Source organism: Coregonus lavaretus, assembly GCF_964263955.1.
Source record: "Coregonus lavaretus genome assembly, chromosome: 8".
Taxonomy (NCBI): Eukaryota; Metazoa; Chordata; class Actinopteri; order Salmoniformes; family Salmonidae; genus Coregonus; species Coregonus lavaretus.
This window is the reverse complement of record NC_139995.1, coordinates 3,609,260-3,632,113: the sequence shown is the minus strand read 5'-3', so window position 1 is coordinate 3,632,113 and position 22,854 is coordinate 3,609,260.

Here is a 22,854-nt window from a genome sequence, read left to right as displayed (position 1 = left end):
AGGGTTAAGGTTAAGATAGGGTTAAGGTCAGGGCTCTGTGCAGGCCAGTCAAATTCTTCCAAACCAATCTCGACAAACCATTTCTGTATAGACCTCGCTTTGTGCACTGGGACATTGTCATGCTGAAACAGAAAACGGCCTTCCCCAAACTGTTGCCACAAAGTTGGAAGCACAGAATCGTCTAGAATGTCATTGTTTGCTGTAGCGTTAAGATTTCCCTTCACTGGAACTAAGGGTCCTAGCCGAACCATGAAAAACAGCTCCAGACCATTATTCCTTCACCAAACTTTACAGTCGGCACTATGCATTGGAGCAGGTAGCGTTCTCCTGGCAGCCACCAAACCCAGATTCGTCCTTCAGACTGCCAGATGGTGAAGCGTGATTCATTACTCCAGAGAACACATTTCCACTGCTCTAGAGTTCAATTTTTACACCACTCCAGCCGACGTATGGCATTGTGCATGGTAATCTTAGGCTTGTGTGTGGCTGCTCGGCCATGGAAACCCATTTCATGAAGCTCCCGATGAACAGTTCTTGTGCTGACGTTGCTTCCAGAGAGAGTTTGGAACTTGGTAGTGAGTGTTGCAACCGAGGACTGACGATTTTTACAGGCTCTGCGCTACAGCACTCGGCGGTCCCATTCTGTGAGTTTGTGTGGTCTACCACTTCGCGGCTGAGCCGTTGTTGCTCCTAGACGTTTCCACTTCACAATAACATCACTTAAAGTTGAGTGGGGCAGCTCTAGCAGGGCAGAAATTTGACAAACTGACTTGTTGGAAAGGTGGCATCCTATGACTGTGCCATGTTGAAAGTAACTGAGCTTTACAGTAAGGCCATTCTACTGCCAAGGTTTGTCTATGGAGATTGCATGGCTGTGTGCTCGATTTTATACACCTGTCAATAGCCGAATCCACTAATTTGAAGGGGTGTCCACATACTTTTGTATATATAGTGTATGTATAGTACATTTAGGTTTGGTTTAGGTGATTGACTGAAGTAATATGTACATGTAGGTAGGAGGTGAAAAGCAGAGTCCTGGTAGCCTCTCCGTGTCTGACTGCCAGCCCCAAAGGCTTGCCCGGCAAGAACCAAATGCATGAAGGCACAATGGATTCTGGTCATTGTAGTTAATTACCACATTTTCTGTGCTTAACTATGATGAGTTGGACAATATGTCCCAGAGAGAAATATCTCTAGAGAAACTGCACAAACGGTGGTTGAGCACAACAAAAACAAAAAACAACAATAATTTGGTTAATTTTTTAGCACTATGTCATGGTTATTCTGTGTTTCTGATGCTGTCATTCTCAGTCATGGTCACCCCCTGAGACCTGCCCCTCTAAACCATAGTGCCCTCAAAGCTCATCACTAAGCTAAGGACCCTGGGACTAAACACCTCCCTCTGCAACTGGATCCTGAAATTCCTGATGGGCCGCCCCCAGGGGGTAAGGGTAGGCAACAACACATCTGCCACGCTGATCCTCAACACGGGGGCCCCTCAGGGGTGTGTGCTCAGTCCCCTCCTGTACTTCCTGTTCACCCATGACTGCATGGCCAGGCACGACTCCAACACCATAATTAAGTTTGCCGACGACACAACAGTGGTAGCCTGATCACCGACAACAATGAGACAGCCTATAGGAAGGTCAGAGACCTGGCCGTGTAGTGCTAGGATAACAACCTCTCCCTCAACGTGATCAAGACAAAGGAGATGATTGTGGACTACAGGAAAAAAAAAGATGACTGAGCACGCCCCCATTCTCATCAACGGTGCTGTAGTGGAACAGGTTGAGAGCTTCAAGTACCTTGGTGTCCACATCACCAACAAACTATCATCCAAACACACCAAGACAGTCGTGAAGAGGGCACGACAAAGCCTATTCCCCCTCAGGAGACTGAAAAGATTTGGCATGGGTCCGCAGATCCTCAAAAGGTTGTACAGCTGCACCATCGAGAGCATCCTAACTGGTTGCATCACCGCCTGGTATGGCAACTGCTCGGCCTCCAAACGGAAGGCACTACAGAGGGTAGTGTGTACGGCCAAGTACATCACTGGGGCCAAGCTTCCTGCCATCCAGGACCTCTATACCAGGCGGTGTCAGAGGAAGGCCTTAAAAATGGTCAAAGACTCCAGCCACCCTAGTCATAGACTGTTCTCTCTACTACCGCACGGCAAGCGGTACCGGAGCGCCAAGTCTAGGTCCAAAAGGCTTGTTAACAGCTTCTACCCCCAAGCCATAAGACTCCTGAACAGCTAATCATGGCTACCCAGACTATTTGCATTGCCCCCCCCACCCCACCCCAACCCTCTCTTTTACGCTGCTGCTACTCTGTTTATTACTTATGCATAGTCACTTTAACTCTACCCACATGTACATATTACCTCAATTACCTCGACTAACCGGTGCCCCCGCACATTGACTCTGTACCGGTACCCCCTGTATATAGCCTCCCTACTGTTATTTTATTTTACTGCTGGTCTATAATTATTTGCTATTCTATTTTTTACTTATCTATTTTTTACTTAATTTATTTTCTTTTTAACTGCATTGTTGGTTAAGGGCTTGTAAGTAAGCATTTCACTGTAAGGTTGTATTCGGCGCATGTGGCAAATAAAATTTGATTTGATTTAAACCTCCCAAATCCATTCACTTTCCGATCACTGTCTTTCTGTCTGTCATCCTGCATTCCTCTCCTCCTTTTCTTCTCAATTTCTCTATTTACTGTTCTCTAGCTTATTTTGACTTCATTCTCCCTCTCCACTTCTCTTATCTATCCTCTCCTTTCTGCTCCTCCTCACTCCTCCTCTTACCACTCTCTTCTCCTCTAATTTCCCAGTGCCCCCCCCCCCCTTCAGTCCCACGTCCTTAAATGCTAAATATGCCCTTTTCCAGTGAACTGCTAATATTCTAATATTCAATTTCTCTCAATCGTCCCTCTGTTCATTCATTCCTCGCGCTGCTTCCCGACACTAGCCAAGCTAATTGCCTCATAGCTCAATGTTAAAAGGGGCCCCAGCAGATGAAGCAATTGTTAGCTTTTCGCTGAACCACAAAGGTTAGGATACATTAGCATTTAAATTAGCTAGAGAGGTGAAGTTAAAAAAAAGGCTGCGAACAAAAGTATGTCTGGAGCGTTTGGTATGCTCTGATAGTAGAGTACAGTACCTGCTCTCACCTGTGTGTGTTTGTCTGGTTGGTGTGTGTGTGTGTGAGTGTGTGTCTGTGCGTTCGTATGTGTGCAAGTGTTTTTTATTTCTCAGTCATCCAGTATCTCTGGTGTGTGCATCTGAACATGCGATAATGTATACATCCTGCGGTGTCTGTGCTCATGTATGTCTGCGCCCGATTGTGTTATGTTGGTTATTGGCAGGACATGAAGTGGTCCATCCCTGCTCAGATGCTCCAACTGTTCCTACTAAGCTCGCTCTGGCTGCGTCCCAAAGGGCACCCTATTCTGGTCAAAAGTAGTGCACTATAAAGGGAATATAAAGGGAAAGGCCATGTGGGATGCAGCCTTTATCCTGTGATGGAGGTGTTTGGTGTACACAGGAGGTCTGATCAAAGGAGCCATCAGGCCCGTGTCAGGCCCGCCGCCGCTGGGAGAGGACAGACACCCTGCCGCCAGCCACATCCATCATCGTAAAGCATGGCAGTTGTTTGCCAGTGAGGAGGGAGATTTATATTATTAATCTCAAATCAAATCGTATTTGGCACATGCTTCATAAACAAAAGGTGTAGACTAACAGTGAAACGCTTACTTACGGGTCCTTTTCCAACAATGCAGAGGTAAAAATAAAGATAAAAAATACAATAAAAATCGCAATAGTGAGACGAGGAATAAATACACAGTGAATAACGAATAACAATAACGAGTAAAAATAACATGGTTGTATACTAAGATTACCAGTACCAAGTCGTTATGCAGGTGTCAAAATCAGCAGGGGATCAACTGCCATGCTTTACGATGATGGATGTGCCTTCAGAAAGTATTCACACCCCTTGACCTTTCCACATATTGTTGTGTTACAAGGTGGGATAAAAATGTATTTAATTGTAATCTTTTGTAAATAATCGAATATATCTTGATTAGATAAGTATTCAACACCCTGAGTCAATACATGTTAGAATTACCATTGTAAGCAATTACAGCTGTGAGTCTTTTTGGGTAAATCTCTAAGAGCTTTGCACACCTGGATTGTACAATATTTACTGAAAGGTAAATTTGTCTCCCAGTGTCTGTTGGAAAGCAGACTGAACCAGGTTTTCCTTTAGGATTTTGCCTGTGCTTAGCTCTATTCTGTTTCTTTTTATCCAAAAACTCCCTTGTCCTTGCCGATGACAAGCATACCCGTAACATGATGCAGCCACCACCATGCTTGAAAATATGAAGAGTGTTACTCAGTGATGTGTTGTGTTGGATTTGACCCAAACATAACGCTTTGAATTCAGGACATAAAGTACAGTTATTTGCCAATTGTTTTTGCAGGATGCATGTTTTGGAATATTTTAATTCTGTTCAGGCTTCCTTCTTTTCACTCTTTATTTTGGTTAGTATTGTGGAGTAACTATAATTTTGTTGATCCATCCTCAGTTTTCTCCTATCACAGCCATTAAACTCTGTAACTTTTTAAAAGTCACCATTGGCCTCATGGTGAAATCCCTGAGCGGTTTCTTTCCTCTCCGGCAAATGAGTTAGGAAGGACACCTGTATCTTTGTAGTGACTGGGTGTATTGATACATCATCCAAAGTGTAATTAATAACTTCACCGTGCTCAAAGGGATATTCAATGTCTGCTTTGTTTTCTTTTCGCCTACCAATACACTGCATTCGGAAAGTATTCAGACCCATTCCCTTTTTCCACATTTTGTTACGTTACAGCCTTATTCTAAAATTGATTACATAAAAACAAATCCTTATCAACTTACACACAATACCCCATAATGACAAAGCGAAAACAGGTTTTTTGACATTTTTGCAAATGTATTAAAAATGAATACCTTATTTACATAAGTATTCAGACACTTTGCTATGAGACTCGAAATTGAGCTCAGATGCATCCTGCTTCCATTAATCATCCTTGAGATGTTTCTACAACTTGTTTGGAGTCCACCTGTGGTAAATTCTATTTATTGGACATGATTTGGAAAGGCACACACCTGTCTATATAAGGTCCCACAGTTGCATGTCAGAGCAAAAACCAAGCCATGAGGTCGAAGGAATTGTCCGTAGAGCTCCAGGAAAGGATTGTGTCAAGGCACAGATCTGGGGAAGGTTACCAAAAAAATTCTGCAGGCTTGAAGGTCCCCAAGAACCACCAAAACTCATCCTAGAGCCTGCCGCCCGGCCAAACTGAGCAATCGAAGGAGAAGGGCCTTGTTCAGGGAGGTGACCAAGAACCCGATGGTCACTCTGACAGAGCTCCAGAGTTCCTCTGTGGAGATGGGAGAACCTTCCAGAAGGACAACCATCTCTGCAGCACTTCACCAATCAGGCCTTTATGGTAGAGTGGCCAGACGGAAGCCAGTCCTCAGTAAAATGCACATGACAGCCCACTTTGAGTTTGCAAAACGGCACATAAAGGACTCTGACCATTAGAAATAACATTCTCTAGTAAGATTAAACCAATATTGTGGGGATGTTTTTCAGCTGCAGGGACTGGGAGACTAGTCAGGATCGGGGCGAAGGTTCACCTTCCAACAGAACAATAACCTTAAGCACACAGCCAAGACAACGCAGGAGTGGCTTCGGGACAAGTCTCTGAATGTCTTTGAGTGGCCCAGCCAGAGCCCGGACATGAACCCGATCGAACATCTCTGGAGAGACCTGAAAATAGCTGTGCAGCGACGCTCCTCATTCAACCTGACAGAGCTTGAGAGGATCTGCAGAGAAGAATGGGAGAAACTCCCCAAATACAGGTGTACCAAGCTTGTAGTGTCATACCCAAGAAGACTCAAAGCTGTAAAGGTGCTTCAACAAAGTACTGATTAAAGGGTCTGAATACTTATGTAAATATGATATTTTTATTTTTTATACATTTGCAAAATAATTTTTTTTAAACGTTTGCTTTGTCATTAGGGGGTATTGTGTGCAGATTGATGAGGGGAAAATTAACGATTTAATCCATTTTAGAATAAGGCTGTAACGTGAAAAAGTCAAGGGGTCTGAATACTTTCCGAATGCACTGTAGGTGCCCTTCTTTGCGAGGTATTGGAAAACCTGGTCTTTGTGGTTGAATCTTTGTTTGAAATCACTGCTCGACTTAGGAACCTTACAGATAATTGAATGTGTGGGATACAGAGATGAGGTAGTCATTCAAAAATCATGTTAAATACTACATTTACTCCTGAATTTATTTAGGCTTGACATAACAAAAGGGTTGAATACTTATTGACTCAAGACATTTCAGTTTTTCATTTTAAATTCAGGCTGAAACACAACAGAATGTGGAAAATGTCAAGGGGTGTGAATACTTTCTGAAGGCACTGTATGTACATATAGGTAGGGTAAAGTTACTAGGCAACAGGATAGAAATAGATAGTAGCAGCAGTGTATATGGTGATTGTGAATGTGTGTGTGTATGTACACGTGTATGTCGTCAGTATGCATGTATGTGCATATTATGTGTGTGTGGGGGCTTATGTAGTGTGTGTATGTGTGTGTTGGGGTGTCAGTGTGTGTATGTGTGTGTTGGGGTGTAAGTGGGTGTATGTGTGTGTTGGGGTGTCAGTGGGTGTATGTGTGTGTCGGGGTGTCAGTGTAAGTATGTGTGAGTGTGTGCAAGAGTCAGGGCAAGAGAGTTTGTGTAAAAAAGATTAAATGCAGGTAGTCCATGTAGCTATTTTATTAGCTATTTAGCAGTCTTGTTTAGCAGTTGTATGGCTGGGGGGTAGAAGCTGTTCAGTGTCCTGTTGGTTCCAGACTGGTGCACTGGTACTGCTTGCCATGAGGTAGCAGAGAGAACAATCTATGGCTTTTGGCCTTCCTCTGACACCACTTGGTATAGTGATGTACAGGGCCGTACTCACCACCCTCTGTAGTGCCTTGCGGTCGGGTGCCTTGCAGTTGCTGTACAAAATGGTGATGCAGCCAGTCAAGATACTTTCAATGGTGCAGCTGAGGATATGCGGGCCCATGCCAAATCTTTTCAGCCTCCTGAGGGGGAAGAGGTGCTGTTGTGCCCTCTTCACAACTGTTTGGGTGTGTGTGGACCATGTTAATTCCTTAGTGATGTGGACACTGAGGAACCTGAAGCTCTCGACCCGCTCCACTACAGCCCCATCGATGTGGATGGGGGCGTGCTCACCGGTTCGTTTCCTGTAGTCCACGATCAGCTCCTTTGTCTTGTTGACGCTGAGGTAGAGGTTGTTGTCCTGGCACCACACTGCCAGGTCTCTGACCTCCTCCCTATAGGCTGCCTCATCATCGTCTGTGATCAGTCCTATCACTGTCGTGTCGTCAGCAAACTTGATGATGCGGTTGGAGTCATGCGCGGCCATGCAGTCGTGGGTGAACAGGGAGTACAGGAGTGGACTAAGCACACAACCCTGAGGGACCCCCGTGTTGATGTAGCATGCATGATACATGTACATGGTCTGTGATGCAATATTTGTTAGGATACTTGATGTGTTGGTAACTCAACACCTTGTGTGGCATGTAATATAATACTTAGCAGATGCTTTTATCCAAATACAGCGAATGCATATGTTTATAGTATGGGATCCCAGCGAGATTTGAAAGGACTACCTTGGCATTGCTAGCGCCACGCTCTTACCAACTGAGCCACACAATTCCCACTGGGCACACACTGGTTGAATCAACGTTTTTTACACATCATTTCAATGAAATTACGTTGAACCAACGTGGAATAGACATTGAATTGACGTCTGTGCCCAGTGGGTTGGGACTGTATAGTAAAACAACGGAGCATTGAATAAGTTTATTTCAGGGCCATCCATCCTTCTAGCTACCCCTTATTCCACACTATGCCTTTTATGCCTCATGGAACCTCAACTTCGGACACTTTGGAACCCTCCATCTTATCTCTATAAACCCACCCTACCTTCACCCAATTTCCCTATGCTGCTTCCTTCACTTGTTCTTCTTGATTTGATAACGTCTAGACTCAGTAACATGTTTTAAAGTGTTGTGGTGTACTGTTTTTGCTACCTTTTTTTCACCTGTGTAATGCTGTCCTTCGACTTATTCTGGGGTTCAGACTGAATGCAGTGGTAAATGTGCTGCTCACAATTGACAGCAGCAACATGGACCTGTTGAATTGAAAAGAAGGGTGTTGGTAGCTAGTAGCTAGCTAGCTGACAGCAAATGTGTCACCTAGAGATGACGTGCAGGAGCATGCAGGGATTTGTAGTATTGCATAATGTATTGTGGCGTACCGCGGCCAAGCCACCAGGGGGAGACTCGTCGAGGCCTGGTGACAGACGGAATCTACATCACGTGGCGGTGGCTCCCTCTGCTTGACGTGCCAGGTCTCGAAGGGTCCTCCGGCCAGGACTAATTGGGGCTGATTGAAGCTGGTGAGTAATCAAGGGTCTGATTTCTCACCAGCACACGGGAGGGTTGGAGGTAGTGAGAGGGGTTGCTACCGGACAAACGTCCTCAGGATCTGATAGAACCGAGGGCTCGCTCTGTGTTCTTCCCCGGAGCCCAGAAGGCGGTAACCCGGAAGTGGTCTCCTGGAGGAGACCTGTTTATTTTTTTATTTTTTTATTGTTGTAAATAAACACCATTGAAACTGAGGTATCACACTTGTCTCCGTGTCTGATCTGTGTAAATGTCTTGATCAAACCCCCTGGTTTGCCACAGTCTACTTTGATGCTAATTAGCATTTTTCTAATCTGAGAGTAACTAGAGCTGAATATATTGATAAAAGTCACCATGTCCGAGCGAGATTTACAGGGTTATCAAAAAATCTCGCCAGAGAAAGCCTACATGAAACACAGACCTTGTTTGAAGTGGTTCTAAAATCCCCTATGGGAAAAATGAATGGTGAACTATTGGAACCATTTCCGTGTTTGACCGCTAGGTTTTATGGTTATTATGACGAGTCCGCTGTGGGGAAATATAGATCAGAGCAGATACTGTGTTTGCCCCATGCACCAGGAATTACCATCTCCATATGGTCACGCAAAATACACTATAAAGCAAATCAACCCATAAACAGGGAAAAGATTCTGAGGCGGCGCTAGTTTCAAAAGCACGTTTGTTTCCAATTCCGTCATGTAAAAATTGGCGCACTGGCTTTTTGCAGCCCTAACGCCAGGATTGGCAATTTACCTGTCTAACATCAGCACGCTAGAGCTTAGATGACATGATCCAAAGTGCTAATTTCAGGCAGCGCTGGTAGGGATTTTTAAGACCAACCAAAAGCTGGTTTTAGTGGTAACGCAGCTGGGTATGGCATGAATTTTGACAGCGGAAACGTAGCCTATCCAGCCTTGACGCACACTGCCCATATGCGTATGAAACAAGAGTAGCCTAATGTGCTTTAGTTGCCTGTATACTTATAAAAACTCATATTTTCCCCCCATTTTTTTGGGGGGGTTAAAAACTAAGCATAGCCTCCCCTCCTCTCAATGAAGGCTTTTTTTGTCCTGCCCAATGCAATCGCGAAGTAGTCAAGACTGTCGATAAAGGGTTTGGCTCCTGAGACTGCTTGGAAATTAATCTTAATCACCAAAGCTTTATTAAAATATATAGTTTGAGAGGAGTAAAACAGTGAGCTGACATTGCCTTTTTATGTATGCATTGTAGGCAGGCCCACATTATTTTAGCCATGTAGGTCCCATTTTGGATGTGCGTAAAACCCTCCCATGATGTAGGCTACGTGTCCATGCCCATCATGAAATGCGAGATGAGAACCTCTGTAAATACCAGTGAACCTCGTATTTAGAAGTTACCTGTAACAATTGCTTGTTTTCCGTTTTATATGTTCAAAACCCAAGCCCTTCCTTAGTCCTAATATAACAAAGGCTGGTTCAACAGCAATGTCTTTTTTATCCTGGCGATTTTATGACATTGTTATATTTAACATTATTTTATTGTTGTTGTTTAAAGAAAAAACAGATTGCTTGTTTTTCGATTAATGTTATTATAACCAATCTTCTTAGAATGACTCACCTTCCTGGTTTTATGGTTACAATGTCCATGGCGCGCATCTAATGCAACTTCTGGAGATGTGTGAATGCGATGTGATCTGTAAAATGGTTCCGATTGTGTTCATAAAACATAGGCCTATTTGGGAACAGTGTGACGGTGAGTGGACATTCTCCCTTTCTCGTTATATTGGATCTTTGTCCAGCTACTGTGAAAAGGTTGTATTTGCGTAAAACCCTCCATAGTCTGCGTTGTTTTAATATTATATGCCCACGGGGAGAAATGATGATGCCTGTAAGCGTGACATAGCCTAAAACAAGTTGTTGATTCGTTTTGTTTAGAATTTTATTAGAATTATTCATTATCTGTTTAGGCCTTATCAATAATGACAGTATTTGGCATGTCCATGCTCAGCCATAATGCAATTTACAGTAGGCCTAGCCCCTATATCAGTGTGAATGCTATTGAAGCCATGCAATTACTTCAAGTTAACGTATTTAGCAAAGATATGTCTACATTTTGTTATTTCGTTTCTGTAAGCCATTTAACAAACTATAAAGGACTAACATTGGAATTGGAGTTGATTCCAAGGCAATACATAAAATACTGTAAATACACAACTTGAAACAACCACATATTTCTCCATGGGGCACGTTCTGATTGGCCAGTGAGGGGCCAAGCCTCGACACGCACTACTTGTTTATTCATCAAAACCCAGCCCTTTCGCGCCAAAGCCAGCAAGTGAGCTGATAATTGTGATAGTGAAAATAGCAAAAATATTTCTGACACACGCCTGAACCCATAGCGTTTTAGATTTACCATTGAGTTAGGTTTGTTATAGAGCCCTTAGTCTGTCTGTCTGACCACTCCCGCCCACAGCATGGAATATGCAGACCGCGACGCAGTGATCTCTGTCGGTGCCCGCAGGTCCCACGGGAATGCCGCTCTCTATGCCATGTATCTGCATTGTGAGCAGTATGACTGTGGCATATTTCATTTTCATTGGTTGGGTGGGATGAATTCATCATATTGTGATTGAGCCACACCAGAGTCCAATGCAATAGACACCAGGGCTGTGTCCCAAATGGCACCCTGTTCTCTACATATTGCACCCTATGGGCCCTTGTCAAAAGTAGTGCCACAAACACCGACTCTCCCTATTACCCTTCGCTGCCAAAGATGTGTGTGTGTCATCTATACTGAACATGTGGCCCCCTTACATTTCCCCACACATCCACTCCACAATTACACGTTAATGAGATACTGTTTAATAGCCAATTGTCCATTTACTTGCATGCCTTCCTTCATTAGAAGATCACAGTGACTGCACAGTGATGTGCCAGTCACGGAAAGGTTAATTGCAATGAATGGGAACTGATAAACCGGACCTGACTTATTGATTCACAACCGTCTGCTGCTGATCTCTGCTCTCGGTCTCTCCGAGTTAGTTTCTGCTCTTTGAATATTTAATCTGTTTTACTCGAGTTTCTGTTTAAGTTGGTTTAAAAGTTATTTTTACAGTGTAAAAGGTTCACTTTTTAAGGGGAAAAAGAGAGCTAAGGGAAATTAAATGATATATAACAAACTCGGAAAGTGCTTACAGGTGACGTTCTGAATCTCAACACTCACTTCTAAATGGAAATGAACAGAACTGTTATAGAAAGTGGCCTTGTCCGAATACCCATACCTGGGTCCTAAAGAGTAGGCCATTTGAGTATGTGAAAAAAAATCAAGTTTAATAGTATGCGGCATTTCGAAAATCGAGTATACTTTAAATGCCCGGATGTCATACTCAACAGCTGATAATTAGATATGGGGATGCGCAACCTGTCATGAATCCCGCTTCCTGAGTCTGTTTTTGCCTGTTGCCTGTTTTCTGTCTTGGAGTCTGTTTCCTGAGGTTCCTGAACGCATCCTGTCTGGTTGCCGGGTGACGAGGCTAGGCGGGAGATCTCTCGATTACCCACACCTGCATCTCATCAGCTATCTGCACACCTGGTCCTGATCATCACCTCTCTACTTCATAAGCTCTGACCTGACATCCATTCCCTGCCGGATCGTTAGCCATGAACAGTATGTTGTGTCAGCGTATCAGCCTCAAGTTTCACGGGTACATCATCTCCAGGGGAGAGATTAAGATGGACCAAGAGAAGGTTAGGGTGGTTCTGGATTGGGCCCAGCCCGGTACAAGATTGCAGCTCCAGAGGTTTCTGGGGTTTGCAAATTTATATCGTAGATTTATCCGTGATTACAGCCGTGTGGCCGCTCCATTAACTGCCCTGACTTCTAGTACCAGAACCTTCTGTTGGAATCCTGAGGCAGACCGAGCATTTCTGGATTTGAAGAGTCGATTCACCAATGCCCCGATTCTCTCTCAACCTGACACTGCCCGTCAGTTTGTCGTTGAAGTGGACGCGTCTGATGTGGGGGTTGGCGCCATCCTGTCCCAGCGAAGCTCCACTGACGGTAAACTCCATCCCTGCGCCTTCTACTCTCAACGTCTTTCGTCTGCGGAGAGGAACTACGATGTGGGTAACCGGGAGCTTCTCGCGGTGAAACTTGCCTTGGAGGAGTGGCGACACTGGTTGGAGGGGGCGGAGCAACCATTTATTGTCTGGACTGACCACAATAATCTTTTACGTGCAATCGGCTAGACGTCTCAACTCCCGTCAGGCCAGGTGGGCTTTGTTTTTTGGACGCTTTAATTTTTCCCTGACGTTCCGACCTGGGTCTAAGAACGGCAAGGCGGACGCCTTGTCCCGGATGTTCTCCAAGACGGAGGAGAGTGGGGCCAAGACTGAGATGATTCTTCCCCGGAACTTCGTTGTGGGAGCAGTTACGTGGAGGATTGAGGAGGAGGTTATGGCGGCCCTTCAGACGCAGCCCGGTCCCGGTAACGGTCCACCCGGTCGGTTGTTTGTGCCAGAGTCTGTCCGTTCTGCTGTCCTCCAATGGCTTGTCACCCTGGCGTGGCTCGGACGATGGCGTTACTACGCAGACGATTTTGGTGGCCTGCCATGGGAGAAGATACCTGGAGGTTTGTTGCTGCCTGTCCAGTTTGTGCGCACAATAAAAGTACCAATTGGCCCCGCACTGGACTTCTTCACTCCCTACCTATTCCCCGGTGACCATGGTCGCATCTGGCCCTGGACTTTGTCACTGGGTTGCCCTCTTCTGAGGGGAACACGGTCATTCTGACTATTGTGGACAGATTCAGCAAGTTCGCCCACTTTGTGCCCATCTTCAAGCTTCCCTCTGCCTCTGAGACGTCCGAGATCCTGGGTAGGGAGGTTTTCAGGGTCCACGGGTTGTCCAGTGACATAGTTTCCGACCGTGGTCCTCAGTTCACCTCTGCTGTCTGGAAATCCTTTTGTTTGGCCATTGGAGCTACAGTCTGTTTCCTGAGGTTCCTGAACGCACCCTGTCTGGTTGCCGGGCGACGAGGCTAGGCGGGAGATCTCTCGATTACCCGCACCTGCATCTCATCAGCTATCTGCACACCTGGTCCTGATCATCACCTCTCCACTTCATAAGCTCTGACCTGACATCCATTCCCTGCCGGATCGTTAGCCATGAACAGTATGTTGTGTCAGCGTATCAGCCTCAAGTTTACTAGAGTTAGATTTGTTGTTTTGTACTTTTTGCTTGCCGTGTCTACAGTCATTCTCCCGGAACATTCACCCCACTCCTGCCTGGTCGTCGGTGGCTTCTGTGACACCATTGGATCTGCCTATTCACTCCCACCAACTCACCTCCGCTGCCCGCTCCGTCTCCTGGAATATTCTGTTTCCACAATTGAGTCTGTAAATAAATACTCAGCTTCGTTCTACTCACCTTGTCCTGGTCTGCTTCTGGGTTCTGCTTTAGAGAATCGTGACACAACCGAAATCAACGAATAGCGGGAAACAATGCAATCACGCATGACGCATTCTCAGTATCCAAAAATAGAATGTTTAATGGTATGCGACATTTCGAAAATCAAGTATCGAGTATGGTTTAAATGCCACGACTTATTTCAGCTCTTCATCTAGTAGAATTCGATGCACACTTTTCCACATTGCATTGGAAGATGTGGGCTGCAAGTAATAGGCCCTAGTTCTAATTGGGAAAATGCCAGAAGCTTCTGAAGTGGTGTTCTAATATAAGTAGGTTTTGTTCTCCTCTACATCTCTGAAAACTTTTGATTTGTTCTCTCTTGGTCTTCGTCAGAGCTTTTAAACTACACTGAACAAAAATATAAACGCTACATGCAACAATTTCAAAGGTTTTACTGAGTTACAGTTCATATACGTGAATTGAAATGAATGAATTAGGCACTAATCTATGGATTTCAAATGACTGGGAATTCAGATATGCATCTGTTGGTCACAGATACCTTAAACAATTAGGTAGGGTCGTGGATCAGAAAACCAGTCAGTATTTGGTGTGACCACCATTTGCCTCATGCAGCACGACACATCTCCTTCGCATAGAGTTGATCAGGCTGTTGATTGTGGCCTGTGGAATGTTGTCACACTCCTCTTCAATGGCTGGACATTGGCAGGAACTGGAACACGCTGTCATACACTTTGATCCAGAGCATCGCAAACATGCTCAATGGGTGACATGTCTGGTGAGTATGCAGGCCATGGAAGAACTGGGACATTATCAGCTTCCTTGTTACATGGGGCCGTGCATTATCATGCTGAAACATGAGGTGATGGCGGCATATTAATGGCACGACAAAGGCCTCAGGATCTCATCACAGTATCTCTATGCATTAAAATTGCCATCAATAAAATGCAAATGCAGTCACTTTGCCCCTACCTACATGTACAAATTACCTCGACTAACCTGTACCCCCGCACATTGACTCGGTACCGGTACCCCCTGTATATAGCCTCGTTATTGTTATTTTATTGTGTTACTTTTATTTATTTATTTATTTATTTTTACTTTAGTTTATTTAGTAAATATTTTCTCAACTCTATTTCTTGAACTGCATTGTTGGTTAAGGGCTTGTAAGTAAGCATTTCACGGTAAAGTCTACACCTGTTGTATTCGGCGCATGTGACAAATACAATTTGATTTGAATTGTGTTCATTGTCCGTAGCCTATGCTTGCCAATACTATAACCCCACCGCCACCATGGGGCACTCTGTTCACAACATTGACATCAGCAAACCACTCGGCCCGACGCCATTCACGTGGTCTGCGGTTGTTAGGCCGGTTGGACGTACTGTCAGATTCTCTAAAACAATGTTCGAGGCAGCTTATGGTAGAGAAATAAACATTCAATTCTCTGGCAAAAGCTCTGGTGGACATTCCTGTAGGCAGCATGCCAAATGCACGCTCCCTTAAAACTTTAGACATCTGTGGCATTGTGTTGTGTGACACAACTGCACATTTTAGAGTGGCCTTTTATTGTCCCCAGCACAAGGTGCACCTGTATAATAATCATTCTGTTTAATCAGCTTCTTGATATGCCACACCTGTCAGGTGGATGGGTTATCTTGGCAAAGGAAACATTCTCACTAACAGGAATGTAACCAAATTTGTGCACACAATTTTACACTTACACACTTTACATGCTACGTTTATATTTTTGTTCAGTGTAAATAATAAACCATCTTTTGATTTCTGAATGTTTCGGCACCGGGGACTCGGGTTGTGGCTGCGTTATTGATGTCATGTTAATCAGGCCTTTTGTTTTGAACAAATTAATTTTTTTTGTTTTGTAGGCTACTTATTTAATTATTTAATTTATGGATCAAGCCTTAACAGTCATTCTGATCTCATTCCCAATGATCAGTGCTTTAGTTTATTATGTTGCTGTTCAGCGGTTCTGAATTTGCGATGCACCAGACTGTCCACGTTTTTCTGTGCAATTTGAACATTTGAAATGTGTTGTTGTGTGTACTAGGCTATTTGATTGAATTTATATATGTTACAGCACTTTGGTTTCACTAATAAATATGTTGAAAGGGAACCAAATGATCTGTTTCTGTCTTCAGGCCTTTTTTTAGGATGCTAGATGGGCTATATGGTCTAGTACGTTATAGGTTGAATGTGATGGTCTGCCTATAACCAGCCTGAGTAGGCCTATAACTCCATTCCTATTCTATTCAGAGTTTAGAGAAATTAATCAAACTGGAAATTAGCTATTATCAGACTTGTTAATGCGATGCATGTCTGTTGAATTTGGAAAAGTCCACACGCACTCGGCCCCGCCCAACCTACTCAGCCAATCAGGAGCCGCTACAGAGTTGTGAGCGTACTGCATACTTTTTACTAAACGGTAGCTCAGTTGGTAGAGTATGGCGTTTGCAATGCCAGGGTTGTGGGTTCGATTCCCAGTATGAAAATGTATGCACTCACTAACTGTAAGTCGCTCTGGATAAGAGCGTCTGCTAAATGACTAAAATGTAAAATGTAAATAGTATGCTAGTATGTGTATTTGGATACGGCCAGAGTCTATTATGGAAGAACAGCAAAATGTCTGCAAACAAAGGCAGGCCTTTAAAGTATGCAAATGTTTATTCCATTTATCTATAATTGGCGTCATCACTATCTTTCCTGCAATACAGTCTGTGAACTATGAAAATAACAATGTTCAAACTTCCACACACAAGTTACATAAACGTGGTAATGGTAAAAGCGGTAATTATTTCTGGAGCAAGAGCCACACCTCCCTCTCAGTCGTTTCATATTTACGGAACTCACATCAAAAGGTCAGTACCTCGCTGATTACAAAGTGTAACATACAGTACGTGTGTATTTTCAGCCCACTTCACCCCGCCGCTCACTGGTGAAAGACAAAGCCCAGGTTCTTGGTCGGGGGAAAGCAGCATAGACAGGAATCAGGCAGCATTCATATTGCCCATACCCTCCATTGACATTAGTGCCAGCAGAGACCATTTTCACCTGCACTGAGTGGTGGGGGGTTTGACGTGGTGGAAGGGTGAGGGGGTCGTACGTCAACGGTTGTGCCAGTTTTAGTTATTTGTGTCAGGGGCAGTAAATGTGACACCTACCACACACAATTGTCCAGGCTTTTCATTTATTGCCGTCTTGCTGTTTCCCTGATTTCCAAACACATTTTATTTCCCCCAAATTTTTGTTGAATAATGTTAACATTGCTTGAGAAATGAGATGCCCCATTTTCGACATGTGCAACGTGCATTTCCATGTGAATGTGGGTGGCTTCTTGACGGTGATACAAATACAGATAACAACCTTGGAATGAACAGAAATATCGAAGGCTACCCAGGGCTCGACATTCAGGTAAATTTGCCAGTGGCACACCGGGCCAGTGCCAACTGAAAGCTACTGTCACGAATGAAAACAATACTGGCCTGTGTCAAGATCTGACAGGAAAGCGAATGATGCATGCATAATTTCAATAGCAGGTGATTTTATCTAATTTGCGGGCTGAGCAAGTAGCCTATACACGATTCATACAGACATTGGCAAGACTTTTTCAAGCACTTAATTGTAATTTTCAAGGACCTACATTTTATATTTAATTGTTGTAATAGCCTAGAGAAAAAACAAACTCCCCCCAAAATGTAGCTTATGCAAAATAGTATGCATTGCCACTTTAAGAATAATACATTTTTTATAGGCCTACCCAATGGCATTATGCTTTGACGTTCACATTATTTTTACATTCTAAAATATATCAGAATACTGTAGGCATTGCCTGACTAAATAGACAGCATGCTTCAGACACAAACACATTAATGAACTGTCTCGCCATTTGAGATGTTGAAGAGTTATTGAGGGGTTATTGTATCATGTTTCAAAACGAGAAAGTGACCAAAAACCAGGTTCCCTTTATAATGGAATGCTTTGTATGGAAAACCAAGTTGAAGCCAACATTTGATGTCTTGCTCATAATAACCACACATGGTTTTAAAGCATAGAGTGAGGGAAAAAAGTATTTGATCCCCTGCTGATTTTGTACGTTTGCCCACTGACAAAGAAATGATCAGTCTATAATTTTAATGGTAGGTTTATTTGAACAGTGAGAGACAGAATAACAACAAAAAAATCCAGAAAAACGCATGTCAAAAATGTTATCAATGGATTTGTATTTTAATGATCAGAAAGATTTCTGGCTCCCAGGTGTCTTTTATACAGGTAACAAGCTGAAATTAGGAGCACACTCTTAAAGGGAGTGCTCCTAATCTCAGCTTGTTACCTGTATAAAAGACACCTGTCCACAGAAGCAATCAATCAATCAGATTCCAAACTCTCCACCATGGCCAAGACCAAAGAGCTCTCCAATGATGTCAGGGACAAGATTGTAGACCTACACAAGGCTGGAATGGGCTACAAGACCATCGCCAAGCAGCTTGGTGAGAAGGTGACAACAGTTGGTGCGATTATTCGCAAATGGAAGAAACACAAAAGAACTGTCAATCTCCCTCGGCCTGGGGCTCCATGCAAGATCTCACCTCGTGGAGTTGCAATGATCATGAGAACGGTGAGGAATCAGCCCAGAACTACACGGGAGGATCTTGTCAATGATCTCAAGGCAGCTGGGACCATAGTCACCAAGAAAACAATTGGTAACACACTACGCCGTGAAGGACTGAAATCCTGCAGCGCCCGCAAGGTCCCCCTGCTCAAGAAAGCACATATACAGGCCCGTCTGAAGTTTGCCAATGAACATCTGAATGATTCAGAGGAGAACTGGGTGAAAGTGTTGTGGTCAGATGAGACCAAAATCGAGCTCTTTAGCATCAACTCAACTCGCTGTGTTTGGAGGAGGAGGAATGCTGCCTATGACCCCAAGAACACCATCCCCACCGTCAAACATGGAGGTGGAAACATTATCCTTTGAGGGTGTTTTTCTGCTAAGGGGACAGGACAACTTCCCCGCATCAAAGGGACGATGGACGGGACCATGTACCGTCAAATCTTGGGTGAGAACCTCCTTCCCTCAGCCAGGGCATTGAAAATGGGTCGTGGATGGGGATTCCAGCATGACAATGACCCAAAACACACTGCCAAGGCAACAAAGGAGTGGCTCAAGAAGAAGCACATTAAGGTCCTGGAGTGGCCTAGCCAGTCTCCAGATCTTAATCCCATAGAAAATCTGTGGAGGGAGCTGAAGGTTCGAGTTGCCAAACATCAGCCTCGAAACCTGAATGACCTGGTGGCCAACTACAAGAAACGTCTGACCTCTGTGATTGCCACCAAGGGTTTTGCCACCAAGTACTAAGTCATGTTTTGCAGAGGGGTCAAATACTTATTTCCCTCATTAAAATGTAAATCAATTCGTAACATTTTTGACATGGGTTTATCTGGATTTTTTTGTTGTTATTCTGTCTCTCACTGTTCAAATAAACCTACCATTAATATTATAGACTGATCATGTCTTTGTCAGTGGGCAAACGTACAAAATCAGCAGGGGATCAAATACTTTTTTCCCTCACTGTATGTAAACTTCCGACTTCAACTGTAAGTCATGATGGCTTTCAACAAGAGAGGAAGAATACCTTTTGAATATGTGAATGGAACACATATTTCAAGGCCTTTATATTATAAGCGCTAGCACCTGTTGACACCTGAGGGTGTCATACATAAAATGTGAAACAAAAGGTAAAGATTTGAGAAAGTTAACAACGTAAGAGGAGGACAATGTCTAGGTTCAGTAAACAGGAGTAGACAAATACATTTTTCTAGTTTTTATTCCCAACTGAAATAACAGGTGCAAATGGCACAGGTGCAAACACTTTGCGACAAAGCCTTTCTCTAACAGGCCCATCAAGAGGTATCTTTTGTGCTGGGTGAACAAACACTGTTATTGATTTTCCCTAGTTTTATAATTCATTACAAATCCAGTCTTACATTTGATCCAAGAGCATACTCTTATCTCTTAGGTCTTTGTGAGATAAAATCACAACCTGGGAGTTTTAGTTGAGAAAACCCATTTGTTCCCATAAGCTTAGCATTTTCTCCTTACTGAATTACCATCCTCATCAGAGTTGTCTACAATGCAGACAATACACAAACAAAATGTCTGACTAAAAGAAACTACATTTCATAAGGGTGGAGGTTTGATAAGACACAGTTTCACACTGTCTTCGTCTCTAAGAGGCTTCTTTAATAACGTGGTTGACATGGAGACCCGCAAGATCTGACGCCAAACGTGGATGTGGGGCCTCCACAGAGAAGCGCAGGACTCCTGACATAAATAGTGTCTTGCATGTTAATGTGATGGCCCTCCTGATGTGGAGGGGGTAATGACTGTGAAATGCATCTGAAAGCCGGGGCCGTTTTGCCTTGCCGCTAGATGTAACAGCTTATTTAAGCGTCCTGACTCCCAGTCAACAAGCGCCGAAGGAGCGGGGGAGGTCAGGACACAGCTGCCGAGACCCTCCCTCCCACCATTCACCCTCCCGCCAACTAGCCCCAACGACATCTCTTTATCGATAATGGCACACACCGCCATCTCTATCTTGCCGTATCTATTTTCTCTCTCCCCTTATGTCTCTCTGTCTCTCTCTCCCTCTCTATACTCCTTCCTATCTTCTGGGCCCAGTTATCGATATGGATTTCGCTTATCGGATAGGATTAAATGCATAGAAATGGAAGGAATAAAGCGGGAGTCCCCATTCAAGTCAATGATTCGTCCGTCATACCAAAGACTTGAAAAATGGGACCTGATGCCTCTCTACCTTAATGAGATGGATTGGAGCTAAAGCCCTGCGTCAGACAAGCGTCTTGTCCAGGGGGTTCACTAGTACATCAACTTGCCTCACACTACAGAAACAGGCTCATGCCCCCGTTTTGGCTCGGACAAAGCTTACTTGCCCAAGGTCTACTTACTTTACTTAATATGTGGGCACTTAGGCAGAAATACTGAAATATATATCAGTGTCCATCTCTTGGAAATGAATAGTTAAAACATCAAAATGGCCTATCAGTGATCCCTGTTTAATCCGGGGAACATTGTTTATTTTTGATCACAAGAACTGAAGCCTTTTAAAAGTATTTTTAAAGACCAGTGCCAAGGATGTAGGATGTACCAACAGCAGTCGACTACACTCAGACACACTTCAGATACATGTAGGGGAACTTTCAAAATCTTCTCAAGGCTTTGGAAGTGCTTTGCCTGTTATCATCAGAAACCCCAGCTTTGATTTGCATTCCACTCCAATTAACATATTTGAACATCCAAGGCTTACTTCCTTATACCGAGTCCGAACCCTTGTATTAAGAATTAGGCAATGAGAGACGTTTAGCAAAACTGTCAAAAGAAACGAAAGTCTTTCATTTGAATATTGTGTCTGTTCTGAGAATACTTTCTTCTTGTTTTCTTGTCTTCGCAAAAGGGTACACTTTTAAGCCTTTGAAGTTATCAGCGTTGACAAATACGGACCAATCTCAGACTTGATGACATAATGGTTCACAATCATTTGTCCGAAGAACTTATCTGTCAAGAGTTTTATGTTCCATCAAATAGTTTCATTTCACCCGTCGCAATCAATAAGGTCCATGATAGAAAACTCACATGAGAAATCACAGGCCAGAAAAGGCCAACAACCACATCAAGCTTATAGGGGTGGATGAGACTCCATCTCTGCTTTGCACCACCTGGAGCAACTGACCATAATCAATACACTGTACTATAAAACAGTGGCACACCTCTCAGGAGGAACCAAAGGTCATTCATTGTCTATTGCAAAAGACCAACAGCCACAACAAGTCCTGGAACTGTCTTTATTATTTTCTGTTATTTTTTACCTTTATTTTAACAGTGTGTCATATTGAGACCAAGGGCTCTATTTTAACAAACCTAATGCAATGGTAAATCTAAGTGCAGGCGGTAGCGCTATAGGTTCAGGGGTGTTTCAGAACGTGCTCACTGGCCAATCGAAACGTGCTCCATGTCGAAATATGTGGTTGCTTCAAGTTGTGAATTTAATGTCTTTTATGTATTGCCTTGGAATCAACTCCAATTCCAATGTTGGTCTGCTTTAGTTTGTTAAATGGCTTACAGCAATGAAATAACAAAATGTAGACCTATCTTTGCTAAATACGTTAACTTCAACCCATTTGCAGTCCACATTGTTCTAAGTAATGGCATGGCTTCAATAGCATTCACACTGATATAGGGGCTAGGCCTACTGTAAATTGCATTATGGCTGAGCATGGACATGCCAAAAACTGTCATTACTGATAAGGCCTAAACAGATAACGAATAATTATAATAAAATTCTAAACAAAACGAATCAACAACTTGTTTTAAATAGGCTATGTCACACTTAAAGGCACCATAATTTCTCCCCGTGGGCATATAATATTAAAACAACGCAGACTATGGAGAGTTTTACGCAGATCCAAACCTTTCACAGTAGCGGGACAAAGATCCAATATAAAGAGAAAGGGAGATTGTCCACTCACCGTCACACTGTTCCCAAATAGGCCTATGTTTTATGAACACAATTGAAACCATCTTACAGATCACATCGCATTCACACATCTCCAGAAGTTGCATTAGAAGCGCGCCACGGGCATTGTAACCATAAAACCAGGAAGGTGAATCATTCTAAAAATATTGGTTGTGTTAAGTTGCGTCAATTGAAATCTGGTATTGGAACAAAAAGATCAATACACGTCTTCTAAAATAGACTAGTATTTTAATTAATGCAAAACACTTCAATGGTAAATATGATGTTCGTATATACGGGTCCACTGAAAAACCACGCAGGGTAGTCAGAGAACTGGTCCATTATTATAAGTTCT